Source organism: Microcaecilia unicolor, chromosome 2 (genome assembly GCF_901765095.1).
Source record: "Microcaecilia unicolor chromosome 2, aMicUni1.1, whole genome shotgun sequence".
NCBI lineage: Eukaryota > Metazoa > Chordata > Amphibia > Gymnophiona > Siphonopidae > Microcaecilia > Microcaecilia unicolor.
Genome location: NC_044032.1, coordinates 523,643,200 through 523,662,308, shown reverse-complemented (window position 1 = coordinate 523,662,308; position 19,109 = coordinate 523,643,200). Strand labels below are relative to the sequence as shown.

Here is a 19,109-nt window from a genome sequence, read left to right as displayed (position 1 = left end):
GCAAATGTGAGCACTAGTATGGCACTAATAGCCTCTAGCGCCCGTGTTCGCTTCTGATCATTGGAAGAAAGGATTTTCTTACTGCTGATTTACCGCTGTATATCCATAGTAAGTGACCGTGTCATTCTCTAGTACACATATTTTCTCTCAATAAGGAAAACATGAATAATGCAGAGTAACAGATTAAAACACATGACTTTACAGTGGAAGAAAACTGATGAATAAACCTGATCAAGTGAATACATTTACTCCATATATTGAAACACCTCTCCAAAACAAATGAGATGTATTTCTTTCTTACTAAATGAATAGCATTACATAGAGAATATATGAAACATCAAATATGGGTATGGGGCCATGCATTTGGATATACCGCCTTTCTGTGGTGCAACCAAAGCAGTATACATATTATATACGTGTACTTTCTCTGCCTCTATTGGGCTCACAATCTTAAGGTTTCTGTACCTGAGGCAATGGAGGTGGCTTGCCCAGAGTCACAAGGAGCTGTAGTGGGAATTGAACCCTGTTCCTCTGGTTCTCAGCTGACTGCACTTGCCATTAGGCTATTCCTCTATTATTAAAGAAAAATATCTTTTAAAAAATCCTCAAAAGCTCATTTTCAATACTATTTCCCTAAGTAAAACAGTGCTTTACCAAGAAAAAATGTTTTTTTTACAAAACTGCCTGCCCATTATGTGTATAAACTTATATGAGTTCTGCCTGTTTGCACGTGTTTACCTGGACAGAGCAGAGGCATTATCAGGTGCGCAGGTAAGGAGCAAATAAAAGTATGTTTTTGCTTTTTATAAATAATTTATATTCCGATATCAAACTTCGTAGAGACAAATAACACATTTTAAATCCATATATAACACTACTAAAAACAATCACAAACAATACAATTATCAATTAGAACAACGTATGGTGGGTTACCAGTACACAGAGTATTTTACTACACTTATATCCTGCCTTTATCCAAGGCGGGTAACAATAGTCAAACACAGTCTTAAACAGTAGTCACATACATGGTCCTCGAAAAGTAGCATGCAGTGTGAGGTGCAGAGATATAAGGCAAGCTTTAATAACAGACTGAGATCTTAGAGTGGGATTACTTAGTAGAGGAGTATCAATTTACTGTTCATGGATTTGAGAGGACTGGAGCAGGGCCGCTGAGAGGAGGGGACAGGGGGAACAAAATTCCCCGGGCCTGGGCCTCCAGGGGGGGCTGCCGCCGCAGTCCAGCCCGCCCACCGTCGCTCCCTGGCATTGAACTTAAGCGCCTCACCTTCGAAAGCACAACAAGCAGCGGCAAACCACTCCTTCCGTGTCCTGCCCTCGCCTGACGTAACTTCCGCGAGGGCAGGACACGGAAGGAAGGAGTGGTCTGCCGCTGCTTGTTGCTGTGCTTTCGAAGGTGAGGCGCTTAAGGTCAGTGCAGAAGGCCCAGGAGTGGAGAGAGGGCCCAGTGGCAGGTGGGGGGGGGGGGGCAGGGGCGGCCTTGTCCCGGGCCTGGCCCAGTCTCTCGGCGGCCCTGGAGTATAAAATTATATCTGGATGTATGTTACAGTTACAGTGCAACAATGTGAGTCATTTTGATATTAATTAGAAAGAAGCATATAAAAGGTTTAATCAAACAAAAATAATGAACACTGCCACACATGGAACATCACCTAAAATCATTTACTGGCAAAAAGCAAAAATATTAACCTCCAAGCAGGTGGTTGATTTTAAGATATTTACCAGTCTAACAACTGCCACAGAAAAGGTACAGTTCAGTGCGTCTGTCTTATGAGCTAGTTTGATAAAGGAATTTCAAGTAATCTGTGATTTGCAGAATGAAGACAATTTAAAGTTTTATAGGCCAACTTACCAGCAACCAGTAATGTGAGGATAAAAGAGGAGTGATAAGATCCTCAGGACTTGTTCAAACCAACAATCAAAACAGCCACATTTTGAATCACTACTACTACTACTACTTGACATTTCTAGAACGCTACTAGGGTTACGCAGCGCTATACAGTTTAACAAAAAAGGACAGTCCCTGCTCAAAGGAGCTTACAATCTGTAATGCTCCAAACTAAGACATGGGAAATCTACTGGATCATGCACCAACTGTTGCAGAACTATTAAAACTGAGCATCAATTAATACACTCAGAAAGTTAATTTCTGCCGTAATTGGCTTAGACAAACTAAACACATCAAGAAATCGCCTTCAACAATTTTTTTTTTCAAATTCAGGCATGACACATTAGTGCCAAGTCATACTGAAACCGAACAGATGCATTCAGAAAGCGATTTCAAAGTAGCCCCGAGATCAGATAATATCCCACATAAAGGGGAACCAAACAAAGATTAAACAGTATTGCAGAGGGAACAGTGCCTGAGAGATCCTTCTGCACTGAACAAATCAGCTACATGTCTCCTCATCTATTCATATTTTTTGCATCTAATCAAGCAGGTATAACAAACCACTTACAGGATTGCCACCCCTATCCCAAACCCTCCAATCTGGTAATCAGAATAAAATTCTCTGGAAGGTCAAATTCCACCGATATATGTAACATGGCAGCAATACCCCTATTTTTTTCAAGATATCACCAAACATCTAGCAAGGAAGCCAACAAGTAAACATTCTGTATGGATATGATTGAAAATAGAGTATACTATGCTCCTCCAAGAAACCTTGGATTTGCTGAAATACCATTTATAGGAAAATTAGGTTCTTACCTTGGTAATTTTCTTTCCTTTAGTCATAGCAGATGAAGCCATTACGTATGGGTTATGTCCATCAACCAGCAGGGGAGATAGAGAGCACTCAAACTTTCACAGTGCCCTCTTGGCCAGCTAGCTCCACTGCCTCTTCAGTATTTGAAGCTTCCAAAGCAGTATGGCAAACCGCAATGGGAATCACAAGAGCTTTCCTCACAGCGAACGATGGCCCATCACAAGGGCATGAACTCATAAAGGAGGGAATGCACATCCTCCTGGAGGGAATAAACTCATCCTCCTTATTGTATAAGTGGAGGGGAACACACGCGCCTCCTGGAGGGAATCACACATCCTCCCAACACACTGGAGGGAATGAACTCATCCTCCTATTTATAGAACTGGAGGGGAACACACGCGCCTCCTGGAGGGAATCAACACATCCTCCAAAAAAAACATGCTGGAGGGAATGAACACATCCTCCTAAATTTAAACTGAACATGAATCCTGAAGATTGTTTTCCAACTTTCTCCCAAGGAAGGAACTTCAGGAAATTAGAACAGAACCTGAAAAACAGATTCACAGCATACAGACAATCATACAGGGAGGGCTCATGGCTTCATCAGCTATGACTAAAGGAAAGAAAATTACCAAGGTAAGAACCTAATTTTCCCTTCCTTGTCATCAAGCAGATGAAGCCATTACGTATGGGATGTAACAAAGCAATCCCTAGATAGGGTGGGAACAAGCCACACCACGCGCTAGCACCTGTGCACCAAAACGCGCATCCCTCCTGGCAGCCACATCCAGCCTGTAATGTCGGGCAAAGGAGAGCTTAGAAGCCCATCTTGCTGCACTGCATATCTCTTGAAGAGAGAGTGCTCCAGTTTCAGCCCAAGAGGAAGAAATCGCTCTAGTAGAATGTGCCTTAAAGGCTACAGGCGGAACCCTGCCGGCCAGCAGATAAGCTGAAAAGATAGTTTCTTTGAGCCAGCGGGCAATAGTGGCTTTAGACGCTGGAGACCCTCTGCGAGAACCGGATAGCAAAACAAACAGATGATCAGAAGTCCTGAAAGAGTTAGTAACTCGCAGATACTGCAGCAGAGTCCTGCGCACATCCAAAAGGTGCAGCTGCCCAAAAGATTCTGCAAACTCTTCCTCTGAAAAAGAGGGCAAGAAAATAGGCTGGTTTAAGTGAAAGGCTGAAACCACCTTAGGTATAAAGGAAGGCACGGTCCGAACCGTGACTCCGGACTCTGAAAATTGCAGAAATGGGTCTCTACAGGACAGCGCCTGGAGCTCTGACACCCGTCTCGCCGAGGTAATAGCCACCAGAAAAACGGCCTTCAGTGTCAAGTCTTTCTCTGATGCTCGCCGAAGCGGCTCAAAAGGAGATGCCTGCAGGGTTTTCAAAACTAGCCCCAGGTTCCAAGCTGGACAGGGTGCTCGCACTGGAGGTCGGAGCCGAAGCACCCCTCTAAGAAACCGTGCCACATCTGGGTGAGCAGCCAAAGACACGCCTTCCACCTTACTACGAAGGGAGGCCAACGCTGCCACTTGCACCCGCAGGGAATTATAGGCCAAGCCTTTTTGTACACCTTCCTGCAAAAAGTCCAGAATCGGCGAGACAGGAGCCCGTATTGGAACAATGGCTCTGGAAGCACACCAAGACTCAAACAGGCACCAAATCCTGGCAGAAGCCACGGAAGTGGACTGCTTGCGGGCTTGCAGGAGAGTGGAAATAACTTTATTGGAATAACCTTTATCCCTCAATTGCGCCCTCTCAATAGCCATGCCGTAAGACCAAAGCGGCCGGCGTCCTCCATGGCTACCGGTCCCTGAGTCAAGAGGTTCGGTACCAGAGGTAACGGCAGAGGAGCCTCCAGGAGCATCTGTCGGAGGTCTGCATACCAAGGTCTCCTTGGCCAATCTGGGGCGATGAGGACCACTTCTCCTGGGTGCAGCCGAATCCGCAAGAGCAGGCGCCATATCAAGGGCCATGGGGGAAACACATAAAGTAGACCCGGAGGCCAGGGTTGAGCCAAGGCATCCAATCCCGCCGAGCAAGGATCTCTCCGTTTGCTGAAGAAGCACGGGACTTTGGTATTGGCACTTGTCGCCATTAGATCCATCACGGGCTTGCCCCATTTGGCACAGATCTGCAGGAATACGTCGTCTGCCAGATTCCATTCTGCTGGATCGATCTGATGCCTGCTCAGATAATCGGCCTGCACATTGCTCTGACCTGCAATATGAGCTGCCGACAGACACTGAAGATGCAGTTGGCCAAGTGGCAAATCAATTCGGCCTGCGCGGCTAGTGCTCTGCACCTTGTTCCGCCTTGTCGATTTATATAGGCCACCGTTGTCGTGTTGTCCGACATCACTCTGACAGCCAATCCTTCCAGGGTCACTTGAAAAGGCCAGAAGCGCCTGAAGCACTGCTTTCAACTCTAGGCGGTTGATGGACCACTCCGACTCCTCGGGTGTCCATAGACCCTGGGCATGCTTCCCCTTGCAGTGTGCGCCCTGCCCCAGCCCTTCAGGCTGGCATCTGTTACCACTAGGCACCAAACGGGGAGCGTCAGCGGCATTCCTCGCCGCAGCATGCTGTCCGAGAGCCACCACTACATGCTGAGACGGGCCACAGGGAGCCAAGTAAGTCCGCATTGGTAATCCTGAGAAATAGGAGACCATCTCCGGAGTAGGGAATACTGTAGAGGTCTCAGGTGCGCTCTCACCCAGGGTACCACTTCCATCGTGGCTGTCATCGATCCCAGCAGCTGGACAATGTCCCAAGCTCGCGGGCGGGGCATCCTCAGGAGCAGACGGACCTGATTCTGAAGCTTGCACCGCCTTAGCTCGGGTAGGAACACATAGCCCGAGACTGTGTCGAACCTGGCCCCCCAAAAACTCTAGAGATTGTGAAGGGGACAGGTGACTTTTGGCCATATTGACGATCCAGCCTAGAGATTGCAGTACTGAGACCACTCTGGCTGTAGCTTGTAAGCTCTCTGTTGCAGAGTCTGCTCTGATGAGCCAGTCGTCTAGGTACGGGTGAACCCTGATACCTTCTCGCCTGAGAAAAGCAGCTACTACCACCATTACCTTCGAAAAGGTTCGGGGAGCTGTGGCGAGGCCAAAAGGCAAGGCCCTGAACTGGAAATGTTTTCCCAACACCGCAAACCTCAGAAACTTCTGGTGCGGGGGCCAAATCGGTATGTGCAAGAAAGCTTCTTTCAGGTCTAGAGACGTGAGAAACTCTCCTGGCTGAACCGCCGCAATGACGGAGCGCAGGGATTCCATGTGGAAATGCCGCACTCTCAGGGACTTGTTCACTTCTTTTAAGTCCAGAATAGGGCGAAAGGACCCACCTTTTCGCGGCACCACAAAGTAGATGGAGTATCGGCCGCAGCCTTGCTCGGCGGGAGGCACCAGGATCACTGCCCCTAACTGAATCAGACCTTGTAAAGTCTCCTCCACCGCCGCCCGTTTGACGGCAGAACCGCATCGGGACTCCACAAACACGTCTCTTACTGGGGCGTTGAATTCTATTCTGTATCCATCTCTGATCAGGTCCAGAACCCACTGATCTGAGGAAATCTTGGCCCACTCCTCGACAAAGAGGGAAAGCCGTCCTCCGATGACAAGCATCGAGGAGAGGGCCGGCGCACCATCATTGAGAGGGTCGCCCCTGAACTCCTGGTCTTGAGCCACTGGCTGCGGAACGTTTGTCCGAGCGAAAGGAGTTCCTCTGCTGACCACGGGCACGAGAAGTGAACCCAGCAGAACACCCCGGGCGGTATCTTCTAGCTTCACGGAAGCGAGGTCTGTACGAGGAGTGGACCGCCTGGCCCTTAGAGGAAGGCCTCTGCCTATCTTCGGGCAAGCACTGGGGTTTTGAATCACCCAGGCCTTTCACAATTTTCTCTAACTCCTCACCAAATAGGAGAAGTCCTTGAAAAGGCAACTTCACCAACCTTTGCTTAGAGGCCATGTCCGCTGCCCAGTGTCGTAGCCACAGACGACGGCGAGCCGCCACTGCTACTGCCATTTGTTTAGCCGAAGCTCTGACAAGGTCATAAAGGGCATCAGCCAGAAAGGACAAGGCCACCTCCATCCGCGGAGCCACATCCAAGAAGGGCTCCGCTCCATCTCCGGGCTGAGCCACTGCCTGTTGCAGCCAAGCTAGGCAGGCTCTCACAGCATAACAGCTGCATGCAGACGCCCGAACAGTGAGACCTGCAATTTCAAAGGACCGTTTCAACGCTGTTTCCAGCCTACGGTCTTGAACATCCTTCAGGGCAACACCTCCTTCAACAGGGAGGGTAGTTCTCTTTGTCACCGCAGTGACTAGGGCATCCACTGTAGGCATTTGAAAACGAGCCATATGTCCCTCACGCAGAGGGTACAACTGTCCCATTGCCCTGGAAACTCTCAAAGGTCCCTCGGGGTCAGCCCACTGAGCCGAAACAAGCTCTAGGATGGAGTCATGCAAAGGGAAGGCCCGAGCAGCTTTCTTGGTACTAGCCATCCTGGGATTAACCGAGGAGGCCATGCCACTGTCAGGATCTTCAATCAAGAGGGCCTGCAGGGTATCTGAAATAAGCGCTGGCAGCTCATCACGGTGGAAAATCCTCACCGCGGAGGGATCATCCAGATCCTGTGGTAAATCCGCACCTGACTCTGGTTCCTCAGACCAAGAATGTCTGTCAGAGTTCTCCGAATCCTCACACCCCGACCACGGGGGGGAAAAAGGTGCACCACAATCTGAAGGGGAATTAACCCTTCTGCGCTTATCTTTAGGCCAAGCATCCGGGAAAAAAACCTCACTGGGCAGTCCCAGGCCAGAATCCATCGGGGGGGCAATCAGAGGAGCCTCAGGCGACCCTTGAGGAAGGGCCCTTTTCATCATGTATGCTTTATGCAGCAAAAGCACAAAATCCGGGGAGAAAATCTCACCCTGGGCACCCAAATCCTGTCCGGTGCTAGCCACTCCTGAAATAACCTCATCTCGAGGTGCCCCACCCGGCTCAGGTCTCTCCGTGTCCACGGAGGCCGCGCCATGCGGTGTAAGCAAAATGGCGCCCACTGCCAGCTCAGAGCGGAAAGAAACATCGCTCGCCATGCTCGGGCGGCTCCTACGCCAATACAGCATGATTTACAGAGCCCTGCTGCTGATTTGCGCTTGCCACAAGTGGAACAGCGCTTTACATTGTCCGCAGCCATCGCCGAAAAACGGCGGTAAAATCCAAAATGGCGATGCGCGCCAAAATCGCCCCGATCGCGGGCCCACCCCGGAGGAGTTGGAAAACACTCTTACCTCAAAGGATCTAGTGTACAACTACGATCCTGCTGAAAATCAGGTCAAAAACCTCTGTTCCAGCGTCTCTGCGTTTAAAAACGCGACGCAACTTTTTTTTTTTTTTTAAGCTTTGAGGAAAGCAGAGGTATTGAAGACTCCGGAGGCTCAGATGAGTGGGAAAGGCAGGGAAAGGGCGAACCTATATGCCTGCATCCTCTGTTGGTGGGTAAGGACAGGGAAAGCAAGGCAATATGTCCACATCCACAGAGGTATGGGTAAGGCAGGGAAAGGGCTAACCTATGTGCCTTTAAAGTGAAGCTGCTATAGCCTCCAACACCCCGGTTAACAACTGGCAAGCCAGGAACCACCTCCCGGCAGATTTTTCTGGAGCTCGAACAAGCTGCAGCCACCCTGCTAAGGGAGATAGAGAATACTGAAGAGGCAGTGGAGCTAGCTGGCCAAGAGGGCACTGTGAAAGTTTGAGTGCTCTCTATCTCCCCTGCTGGTTGATGGACATAACCCATACGTAATGGCTTCATCTGCTTGATGACAAGGAATCAACTGTTTTAGCCAATAGGGATAGGCTCAAAATTGAATGATAATTTCCCATGTCTTGCACATCTAAGGATGATTTCCAGCAGTGGACACAATACAACTTACCTTAAGGAGTGCTGTAAAGATCCCTCTTGCAAAAGAAATGTCATTCTCACCAGATATACAGCCACGATACCTCAGACGTTAAAAATGCCAGTCAGCACAGGGGCTAAAAAACAGGTGTTGCTTGACAACTGTGCTCAGGAAGCTATTACCATTTTCTTTTATAAGGGCAAATATGTACCAAACTGTTGGGGAGCTATTTTTAGGGCCACCATAAAGTGTTGGTTGAAAGGAAGTACACAAATGCATCAGTTTTAGAGCTGAAAACCGTACTAACCCTTGAAAAGCATCCAACCAGACCTTTAGTTTCTGTAAACCACTTCTCATTTTGGCCACTCTCTCCAAGGTGTCCATTCTATTACAGATCTTCATGTCATCTGCAGAGAGGCAAATTTTATTTCTAGCCCCTTACAGATGTCACACACAAAGATGTTTGAACAGAACAGGCCCCAGGACCAAGCCATAAGGCACTCTACAACTCACCTTTCATTCTTCCTAATAAACTCCATTTACAACTACCCTCTGTTGTCTGTCAGTCAACCAATGTTTTCATCCAGTTGACCACACCTGGGATAATCCTTTCCTGCTCCTGAATTATCAGTGATAAAGCCAAGAGAAACAAATCTAACAAAATGAGATTTTTGGGTTTTTTTTTGTATTTTAGGTCATAGCAAGTTATACTTCAAGTACAGTAGATTCCTTGCCCCCAGAAGGCCTACAATCTAACACCTGTGTTTACAAAGGCGTGCTATAGGCACATTAGTGTTTTTAACATGTGTTAAATGCTAACGTGCCTACAGGAATGTATTGGCGCATTAGCGTTTAACGCGCCTTAATTTTAAAGGAGTGTTAAAAATGCTAACACGCCTTAGTAAGCATACTCCCAAGTTTGTACTTGAAGCAATGTATGGTGAAGAATTTATTCAAGATCACAAGGAGGGTCAGTGCATTTTGCCCCCTGGCTTTCCTGATTCTCAGTTCACTACTCCAAACATGGGGCCAGTGGTTCCCAAATCTGTCCTGGGGGAACACCCAGCTACTCATATTTTCAGGACATTGATAATGAATATTCATGAGAGAGATTTGCATGCAGTGGAGGTAATGAAGGCAACTCTCTCTCATTAATGTTCATTGTGGATATACTGTACTGAAAACCTGACTGGCTGGGATTTCCCCTAGGACACATTTGAGAACCACTGCATTAGACTATACCTTCACTATTTTTAATGTTTTAAAAATATATTTATGAGAATGCTATATTGTACTATTTTATAACTGGAACTGCATGGTGTATAGCTACTATGTAACTAATTTGACACACTCTGATATCAAGCATCCAAAACATGTAAACAGATAATAAGCAAATACATCAAAACTGATAAAGGGGCACATCTCTCTCTCCCCTTTGCCTCTATTTGCATTCAGATGATCATAGCAGGATGAGCTGATTCAGTGTTGTCTCATTTCCTAAAACCCAACTAACATGGAAAATATTAACTTTACACAACAAAGAGTAGATAAAGAACAGCATGGCTCATCTATTCTGACTAGAAAAGTGGCTAGAGCTGTATCTGCTGCTTTGTGCAGAACATGAAGGTTACTTCCTCTATACCTGTGTTTAGGATTGTACCTGCCATTCTGTTCAGGTTACACCCCTCTATATCATTTGTGTTTCTTTCATCCCATATACTTGCTATATAAGGATTCTCTGTATTTATCCCATACCTTTTTGAATTCTGTCATTAACGTAGTAACATAAGGAGAAATTAGACCTTACCTGCTAATTTGCTTTCCTTTAGTCCCTCTGGACCAGCCCAGCATTGGACTGATGGGTTGTGTACGCCTTCCAGCAGGTGGAGACTGAGAAAATTCTGACCCTAGAAAGCCAATAAGAGCACTGGCCATGTGACCCTAGCCTCAGTATTTGACTAACAAAGCAGGAAAGAAAGGAAAGACCAATCTTCTGTGACCTGTGGCATCAGAGCAGCCACAAAGCACTCATAAAGCGTACTTAATTCACGGCTACGCCATGTAACAATGCTCACCACCAACTCCAAACAGAGGAGAGGTATGGCTGAAACATAACTTTAATCTATCAATTCTTTTTTTTTTTTTTTGCACAGAAAAACTTGCAGAGCAGCTTCATCACAAAGACTGAAAGAGCTGGACTCTGAAACTATGTACAAGTTCTTACCCTTGACAGAAAACATGGGAGGGACCTGGGCTGGTCCGGAGGGACTAAAGGAGAGCAAATTAGAAGGTAAAGTCTAATTTCCCCTTCCTTAGCGTCCCTCCGGACAGGCCCAGGATTGGACTGATGGGAAGTAACAAAGCAGTATACCTAAGGGAGGGACCCCAGCAAACCCGCTATGAGTACTCAAGTCACAAAGACCGCCTCCTGACGACATTGTACATCCAACCTGTAGTGCCTAGAAAAAGAATTAATAGAGGGCCACGTTGCCGCCTTACAAATGTCTGCGGGTTGAACCAAGAACCGTTCTGCCCATGAAGCTGCTTGTCCCCTTGTAGAGTGAGCTTTAACTCTATCAGGGTCTGCTCTACCGGCTAGAATGTAAGCAGAAGCTATGACCTCCTTAAGCCACTGAGATAAAGTATGCTTAGAAGCGGCGAAGCCCTTACGCAACTCGGAAAGGAGAACAAGAGACGGTCCGAGCGTCGAAAATCCTCAGTGACCCTCAGCGCTTAAGAACTCTCTTAACATCCAATGTATGCAACTTCCTCTGAGTCTCCGTACCCGAGGAAGACCCCAGGATAGGAAGGAAGACAGATTGAGAAAGATGAAATCGAGAGACTACCTTAGGCAGGAAAGAAGGAACTGGACAAAGAACCACTCGCTCTTTGGAAAACTGCAGAAACGGAGACCTGCAAGAAAAAGCTTGCAGCTCTGAGACCCTCCAAGCTGAAGCAATGGCCACCAAAAACACAGTCTTAAGGGTCAAATCCTTAAGGGAACAAGAAGATAGCAGTTCAAAAGGAGGACCCGTCAGAGCGGAAAGCACAAGATTTAGATCCCAAGATGGAAAGATCGACCTGGCTGGCTTCTTTGTTAATTTGTACAGCACTGCGTAACCCTAGTAGCGCTCTAGAAATGTTAAGTAGTAAGCAGTAGTAGTAGTAGGACGAAGGAGACTAACGCCTTTCAAAAAACGGGAGACATCAGGAAGACTAGCCTACGACTTACCCTGAATTCTACCGCAGAAACAGGAAAGCACCGCAACCTGCACTTTAAGAGAAGAGAGAGACAATCCTTTATCAACCCCCCGTTGCAGGAAATCCAACATCTCCGCCACTGAAGCTCTGAAGGGAGAAATATCACCCTCTGAACACCAAGCCTCAAAATCCTCCAGGTGCAAATATAATTCAGAGAGGTAGACCAAGGGCACGACCGAAGCATGGTAGAAATCATTGAAGCGGAATAACCTCTCCTAGTTAAACGAGCTTGTTCAAAAGCCAGGCCGTAAGACAAAATCGAGCTGGATCCGGATGAGGGATCGGTCCTTGTAACAGAAGGTTGTCCCGTTCCGGGCTCTTACCTGGCGCCCCGCGGCCCGTGGCGGTCGTCAAAGGCGCCAGGGGAGCGCGGACCGACGGGTGGGGGCTGCCGCGGGGATCACCGCGACGATGGAGTGCTCCGAGGCCGGCGATCCGAAAGAACTAACGCCGGCCTCGGAGAGTGAAACCCGCCAGCCAAGATGGCGGCGCCGACGTCGGCGTCCTCCTCGCTGCAGCAGGACCAGCGAGGAGGCTCCGCCCACCCGCGCCGGATTGGCGCATCTTCCTGGGAACACCGCCCATCAAATGAAGGGACCTATCCGGTTCCAGTGGCCGGCTGGGGTGGAGACGATGGGCGCCAGCTGTGCTGCAGGCAAGGCAAGCGGGGGATTTAAACGGAAGCACGGAGGGGAACCAGTGCTTCCGTTTTCCTGTCTGAAGCCGTCTTGCCAAGAGGATTACAAGCCTGTTTGTTCTTCAAGACTGCTAGCTGTCCTGCTAGCCTTTTCCAAGTTTAATTGTTCTTCAAGACTGCTAGCTGTCCTGCTAGCCTTTTCCAAGTTTAATTGTTCTTCAAGACTGCTAGCTGTCCTGCTAGCCTTTTCCAAGTTTAATTGTTCTTCAAGACTGCTAGCTGTCCTGCTAGCCTTTTCCAAGTTTAATTGTTCTTCAAGACTGCTAGCTGTCCTGCTAGCCTTTTCCAAGTTTAATTGTTCTTCAAGACTGCTAGCTGTCCTGCTAGCCTTTTCCAAGGTTAATTGTTCTTCAAGACTGCTAGCCGTCCTGCTAGCCCTTTCCAAGTTTGTTTGTTCTTCAAGACTGCTGGCCGTCCGGCTGGCCTTTTCCAAGTTTGTTTGTTTTTCAAGACTGCTAGCCGCCCTGCTAGCCTTTTCCAAGTTGTGTTTGTTCATCAAGACAGCTAGCCGTCCGGCTAGCCTTTTCCAAGACTGTGCGGTGCCTCAAGTCTACTAGCCGTTGTGCTAGCTACTGTCTAGTCAGCGTACGTTCCTGTTGTCCGCTAGCCATCCCGCTAGTCCACGTTACCTAGGACGCTGTAACCAGATCCGACCAGGCCAGCCGTTCCCCGTGGTTCCAGCAGTCCTGCTGGCCGCCCGCAGCTGAGGGCTCAACCCTCGGTGAACGGCGGTCGCCGCGGGTGAAGATTCGGGGTGCTCGGTTTTCCTGGTCTGCGGAGTTCAGGAAACTCAAGAGCTCACCTACACTAACGGGACCTCAGAGCCGCGACAGAAAACGGAAGCCATGAGCTCGCCGACACAACCGGATCTGCGGGACCTGGCCAAGGTTCTACAGCAGCAACAGGAACAGCTTAATGCCCTGTCTGGGGCGCTCCAGAATGTATGTTCTCAACTTTCCACGCTTCAGGTACAGAACCAGGCCGCTGCGGTCCAAGGGGCCGCAGCAGCTCCCCGTATGGGAGGGTTCCGCGTGGGACCTCGGTTCCCTGAGCCGGCACGATACGACGGGAACCCAGCAGGTTGTCGAGGGTTCCTCCACCAGTGTAATCTGGCCTTCCGGATGCAACCGGAGGCCTTTGCTTCAGATCACAGTAAGGTAGGCTACATTATGGGCCTGTGTACAGGAAAGGCCCGGGATTGGGTGGTTCCTCTGGATGAACAACAGGATCCCATTCTGGAGGACTATAGCGAATTTCAGCGCCGGTTCCGGATGGTGTTTGATATTCCGGGAAGACCCTCCTCCGTGGCATCGGAGCTGCTTCGGATTCATCAGGGAGAGGGTACAGTGGCCGACTATGCCATCCGGTTTCGTACCGCAGCTGCAGAACTGCGTTGGAATCCGGAATCCTTGATGGCCATTTTTATGGAGGGATTACAAGAACGAATCAAGGATGAATTGGCCGGACGGGACGTTCCCGGATCATTGGATGCCCTCATCTCACTCTGTATCCGGGTAGACACCCGATTCCAGGAGCGAGCCAGAGCTCGGATGGAGCGGCAGAAGTGGGGACGAGGGTTCCCCAAGACGAGCAAAGGGTTGGCCTCTCGTCAGGCGAGCCGGGACGCTACGGAGCCCGGAGAGGAGCCCATGGTAATGGGCCGGCAGCGGTTGACGGCCGCCGAAAGACAACAACGACAGTCTAAGGGGCTGTGCTTCTATTGTGGACAGGCTGGGCATTTCCTCCGGACTTGCCCGATCCGGCCGGGAAATGCTTCCCCCAAGGCACCCTGAGGGGAGGTTTCTTGGGGCACTCCGCTCCCCTACAGGAGACCTTGCTCGTCCTACCAGTGACCTTGCGGTGGCAGGAGGCCACGCTTCAGACCCGGGCCCTGGTGGACTCGGGGTCTGGGGGTAATTTTATTGGACTCGAACTGCTCCAGCAAATGGGCTGGCCCATGCTCCCCCAGAGACCAACGCTGCGAATAACCTCCATCCAGGGAACTACCCTTCCACAACCGGTCACTGAGATTACGCCGATCTTAGGATTGCAGGTTGGAGAGGACCATCGGGAGGAGGCCGAATTCTTAGTATTACCCCGGACCATTCACCCGGTGGTTCTGGGGCTACCATGGTTACGATACCACAACCCAGTTATTGACTGGACCAGAGGGAAGATTCAAGCTTGGGGCATTTCCTGTCAAGAGACCTGTTGTAAGGGTCGGGCTGGATGCTGTCCGGCGTTAAATACGGTGCCCGGAGAAGAACCACGTGAAGGGAGCTCCCTGCCTGCGGAGTATAGAGACTTTGCCGATGTGTTTAGTCCCAAGGAGGCGGAAGTATTACCTCCTCATAGGTCATTTGACTGTGCCATTAATCTGAAGACAGACACCGTGCCTCCGCGGGGTCGATTGTACAAACTGTCCCGCGGAGAGTTCAAGGCTATGCGAGACTATATCCATGAAAATCTACGGAAAGGATTCATCCAGCCGTCGACCTCCCCAGCCGGTGCGGGGTTTTTTTTCGTCGCCAAGAAGGATGGAACCCTGAGACCTTGTATTGACTATCGGGGATTAAATGCCATCACCGTGAAAGATCGGTTCCCTCTGCCCCTCATTCCGGAGCTCTTAGACCAACTGCAAGGGGCCCAGATCTTCACGAAGCTAGATTTACGGGGAGCCTACAATCTAGTACGAATCCGGTCAGGGGATGAATGGAAGACGGCCTTCAATACCCATGAGGGACATTTCGAATATCGGGTAATGCCATTCGGTCTGTGTAACGCCCCTGCGGTATTTCAACGTCTGATCAATTGTGTTCTAGAAGAATTCCTCCATTCCTCGGTGATTGTATATCTGGACGATATCCTAGTTTACTCCAAGGACCCCAGGGAGCATTCGGGCCATGTCCGGGCGGTATTGCACCGCCTACGTCAAGCCCACCTTTTTGCGAAGCTGAGTAAATGTGCCTTCCATCAGCACTCCTTACCATTTTTGGGGCATATTCTGCTCCCAGGAGGGTTACAAATGGAACCAGACAAGCTCCAAGCCATTCGGGAGTGGCCCCAACCGAAGAGCCTGAAGGCCTTGCAACGATTCTTGGGCTTCGCCAACTATTATCGCCAATTTATTCCCCATTATTCCAGCTTGACAACACCGCTGACGGCGCTCACCCGTAAGAACGCAAGGGTCAAGGATTGGTCGCCAGAGGCGCAAGCGGCTTTTCGTCTAGTCAAGGAGGCCTTTGAGTCCGCGTCTATTCTGGTGACTCCTGACCCTGCGAAGCCCTTCACGGTAGAGGTGGACGCATCCGCGCTAGGAGCCGGAGCGGTCATTTCTCAAATCAACTCCGAGGGCCGGCGTCAACCCTGCTCCTTCTTCTCACGAAAATTCTCTCCAGCCGAGCGGAACTATACGGTGGGGGATAGGGAACTCTTGGCCCTGAAACTAGCACTACAGGAGTGGAGACATTTACTGGAAGGAGCGGAACACCGGTTTACGGTCATCACGGATCATAAGAACCTCCTATACCTCCAAGAGGCCCAGCGGCTGAATCCCCGACAGGCTCGGTGGTCATTATTCTTTGCTAGGTTCCATTTCCAACTGGTGTTCCGGGCAGCCTCCCAGAATACTCCGGCCGATGCGCTTTCTCGGGCATTTGAGGTACCAGAAGAGACTACGGAGACTCACCCCATGCTAGACCCCGATTGTCTTAGTGGGGCCACGGGGAAGCTTACCCAAATCCCGAGATTCGTGGCGGCCGCGGATCGGAAGAAGGTGCTGCAGTGGGGACACTCGTCAAGATGGGCCGGGCACTTCGGGTATCACAAGACGCTCCGATTCATCTCGCGACAATATCGATGGCCACAGATGAGAAGAGATATCTTCCAGTTTGTGACTTCCTGCCCGATATGTGCCCGAACCAAGCCAATAGGAGGACCTCCCGTAGGAGACCTACAACCCTTGCCCGTACCAACCAGCCCTTGGACGGAGATATCCATGGACTTTATCACGGAATTACCACGGTCCCAGGGTCATACGGTGATCTGGGTGGTGATCGATCGATTCTCTAAGATGGCTCACTTTGTTCCCTTTGTGAACCTTCCGACGGCCGCCGCTCTAGCTCAAGCATTTATTCAGCACATCTTTCGATTACATGGACTGCCCACCAGGATCATCAGTGACCGAGGGCCCCAATTTACCTCCCGTTTCTGGAGAATGTTATGCAAGGCCTTGGGAGTGGAGAACCATTTCTCATCCGCTTACCATCCACAAACCAATGGCATGGTTGAGAGGATAAATCAAACCCTGAAAGGATTCTTAAGAGCCTTTGTTAACCAACGACAAGATAACTGGGCTTCTTTACTTCCTTGGGCCGAGGTCGCATATAACCAAAGTACCCATTCCTCCTCAGGACAGTCCCCGTTCTTCCTGGTATATGGACGACATCCACGAGTTCCAGGGCCGCTCCCGGCTACCGCCATGACGCCAGCTGGGGACCAAGTGGTCGCCGACCTACGGAAGGTCTGGAGAATGGCTAGGGAACAATTACAGAAGACCGCGACCAAGAACAAGCTCTTTGCTGACCGTCATCGGCGGCCCGCCCCCGTGCTTCAGCCAGGACAGAAGGTATGGTTAAGCACGAAACACTTGAGACTCCGAGGGTCTTCCCGTAAGCTGGGTCAGCGATACGTGGGACCGTATGCCATCCAAGAACGAATTGGATCAGTAACCTATCGCTTGCGGCTACCCGCCACCCTGCGAGTACATAACGCCTTTCATATCTCGCTATTGAAGAGGTTCCGAGAATCCAGATGGCACCCGCCTCCAGCCCAGGAAAAGGATCTCCAGGTGTCCCCAGAACCGGAGTACGAGGTAAGAGAGATTCTCGACTCAAAGTGGCGGCGGGGAAAACTATATTACTTATTATCCTGGAAATCTTTTGGCCCCGAAGATAATTCCTGGGAACCCGTGGCTAATGTTCATGCTCCAGAACTGGTCAAAGCCTTCCATGCTCAATATCCATCCAAGCCCGGGCCTCGAAGGAAGGGGTCTTCCGGGGAGGATACTGTCCCGTTCCGGGCTCTTACCTGGCGCCCCGCGGCCCGTGGCGGTCGTCAAAGGCGCCAGGGGAGCGCGGACCGACGGGTGGGGGCTGCCGCGGGGATCACCGCGACGATGGAGTGCTCCGAGGCCGGCGATCCGAAAGAACTAACGCCGGCCTCGGAGAGTGAAACCCGCCAGCCAAGATGGCGGCGCCGACGTCGGCGTCCTCCTCGCTGCAGCAGGACCAGCGAGGAGGCTCCGCCCACCCGCGCCGGATTGGCGCATCTTCCTGGGAACACCGCCCATCAAATGAAGGGACCTATCCGGTTCCAGTGGCCGGCTGGGGTGGAGACGATGGGCGCCAGCTGTTCTGCAGGCAAGGCAAGCGGGGGATTTAAACGGAAGCACGGAGGGGAACCAGTGCTTCCGTTTTCCTGTCTGAAGCCGTCTTGCCAAGAGGATTACAAGCCTGTTTGTTCTTCAAGACTGCTAGCTGTCCTGCTAGCCTTTTCCAAGTTTAATTGTTCTTCAAGACTGCTAGCTGTCCTGCTAGCCTTTTCCAAGTTTAATTGTTCTTCAAGACTGCTAGCTGTCCTGCTAGCCTTTTCCAAGTTTAATTGTTCTTCAAGACTGCTAGCTGTCCTGCTAGCCTTTTCCAAGTTTAATTGTTCTTCAAGACTGCTAGCTGTCCTGCTAGCCTTTTCCAAGTTTAATTGTTCTTCAAGACTGCTAGCTGTCCTGCTAGCCTTTTCCAAGGTTAATTGTTCTTCAAGACTGCTAGCCGTCCTGCTAGCCCTTTCCAAGTTTGTTTGTTCTTCAAGACTGCTGGCCGTCCGGCTGGCCTTTTCCAAGTTTGTTTGTTTTTCAAGACTGCTAGCCGCCCTGCTAGCCTTTTCCAAGTTGTGTTTGTTCATCAAGACAGCTAGCCGTCCGGCTAGCCTTTTCCAAGACTGTGCGGTGCCTCAAGTCTACTAGCCGTTGTGCTAGCTACTGTCTAGTCAGCGTACGTTCCTGTTGTCCGCTAGCCATCCCGCTAGTCCACGTTACCTAGGACGCTGTAACCAGATCCGACCAGGCCAGCCGTTCCCCGTGGTTCCAGCAGTCCTGCTGGCCGCCCGCAGCTGAGGGCTCAACCCTCGGTGAACGGCGGTCGCCGCGGGTGAAGATTCGGGGTGCTCGGTTTTCCTGGTCTGCGGAGTTCAGGAAACTCAAGAGCTCACCTACACTAACGGGACCTCAGAGCCGCGACAAAGGTCCTTGTGAACAGGTAGCCGAAGCAGAGATGCGGACCGAAGATGCTGGAGATCCGCGTACCACGGGCGTCGAGGCCAATCTGGAGCCACTAGAACTACCGGACCTCCGTGCGCTTCAATCCATTGTAAGAGACGACCCAAAAGCGGCCACGGAGGAAACGCGTACAGGAGTCCAGCAGGCCACTGCTGTAAGAGCGTGTCTATCCCTTCTGATCT

At 50.4% G+C, this 19,109-nt stretch overlaps 1 protein-coding gene across 3 annotated transcripts in view; it reads right to left on the bottom strand.

Moving 5' to 3' along the window:
* RBPJ (recombination signal binding protein for immunoglobulin kappa J region) overlaps positions 1-19,109 on the bottom strand; it is a 415,590-nt gene that overhangs the window by 281,612 nt on the left and 114,869 nt on the right. Inside the window, exon 1 of one of the 3 annotated variants that reach the window (XM_030191261.1) lies at positions 466-490. The exons of the other annotated variants lie outside the window; for them this stretch is intronic. The gene's annotated coding sequence lies outside the window, so the exon portion shown is untranslated. Of the gene's footprint in view, positions 1-465; positions 491-19,109 lie in introns of those variants that run through there. 3 annotated transcript variants of the gene reach the window in all.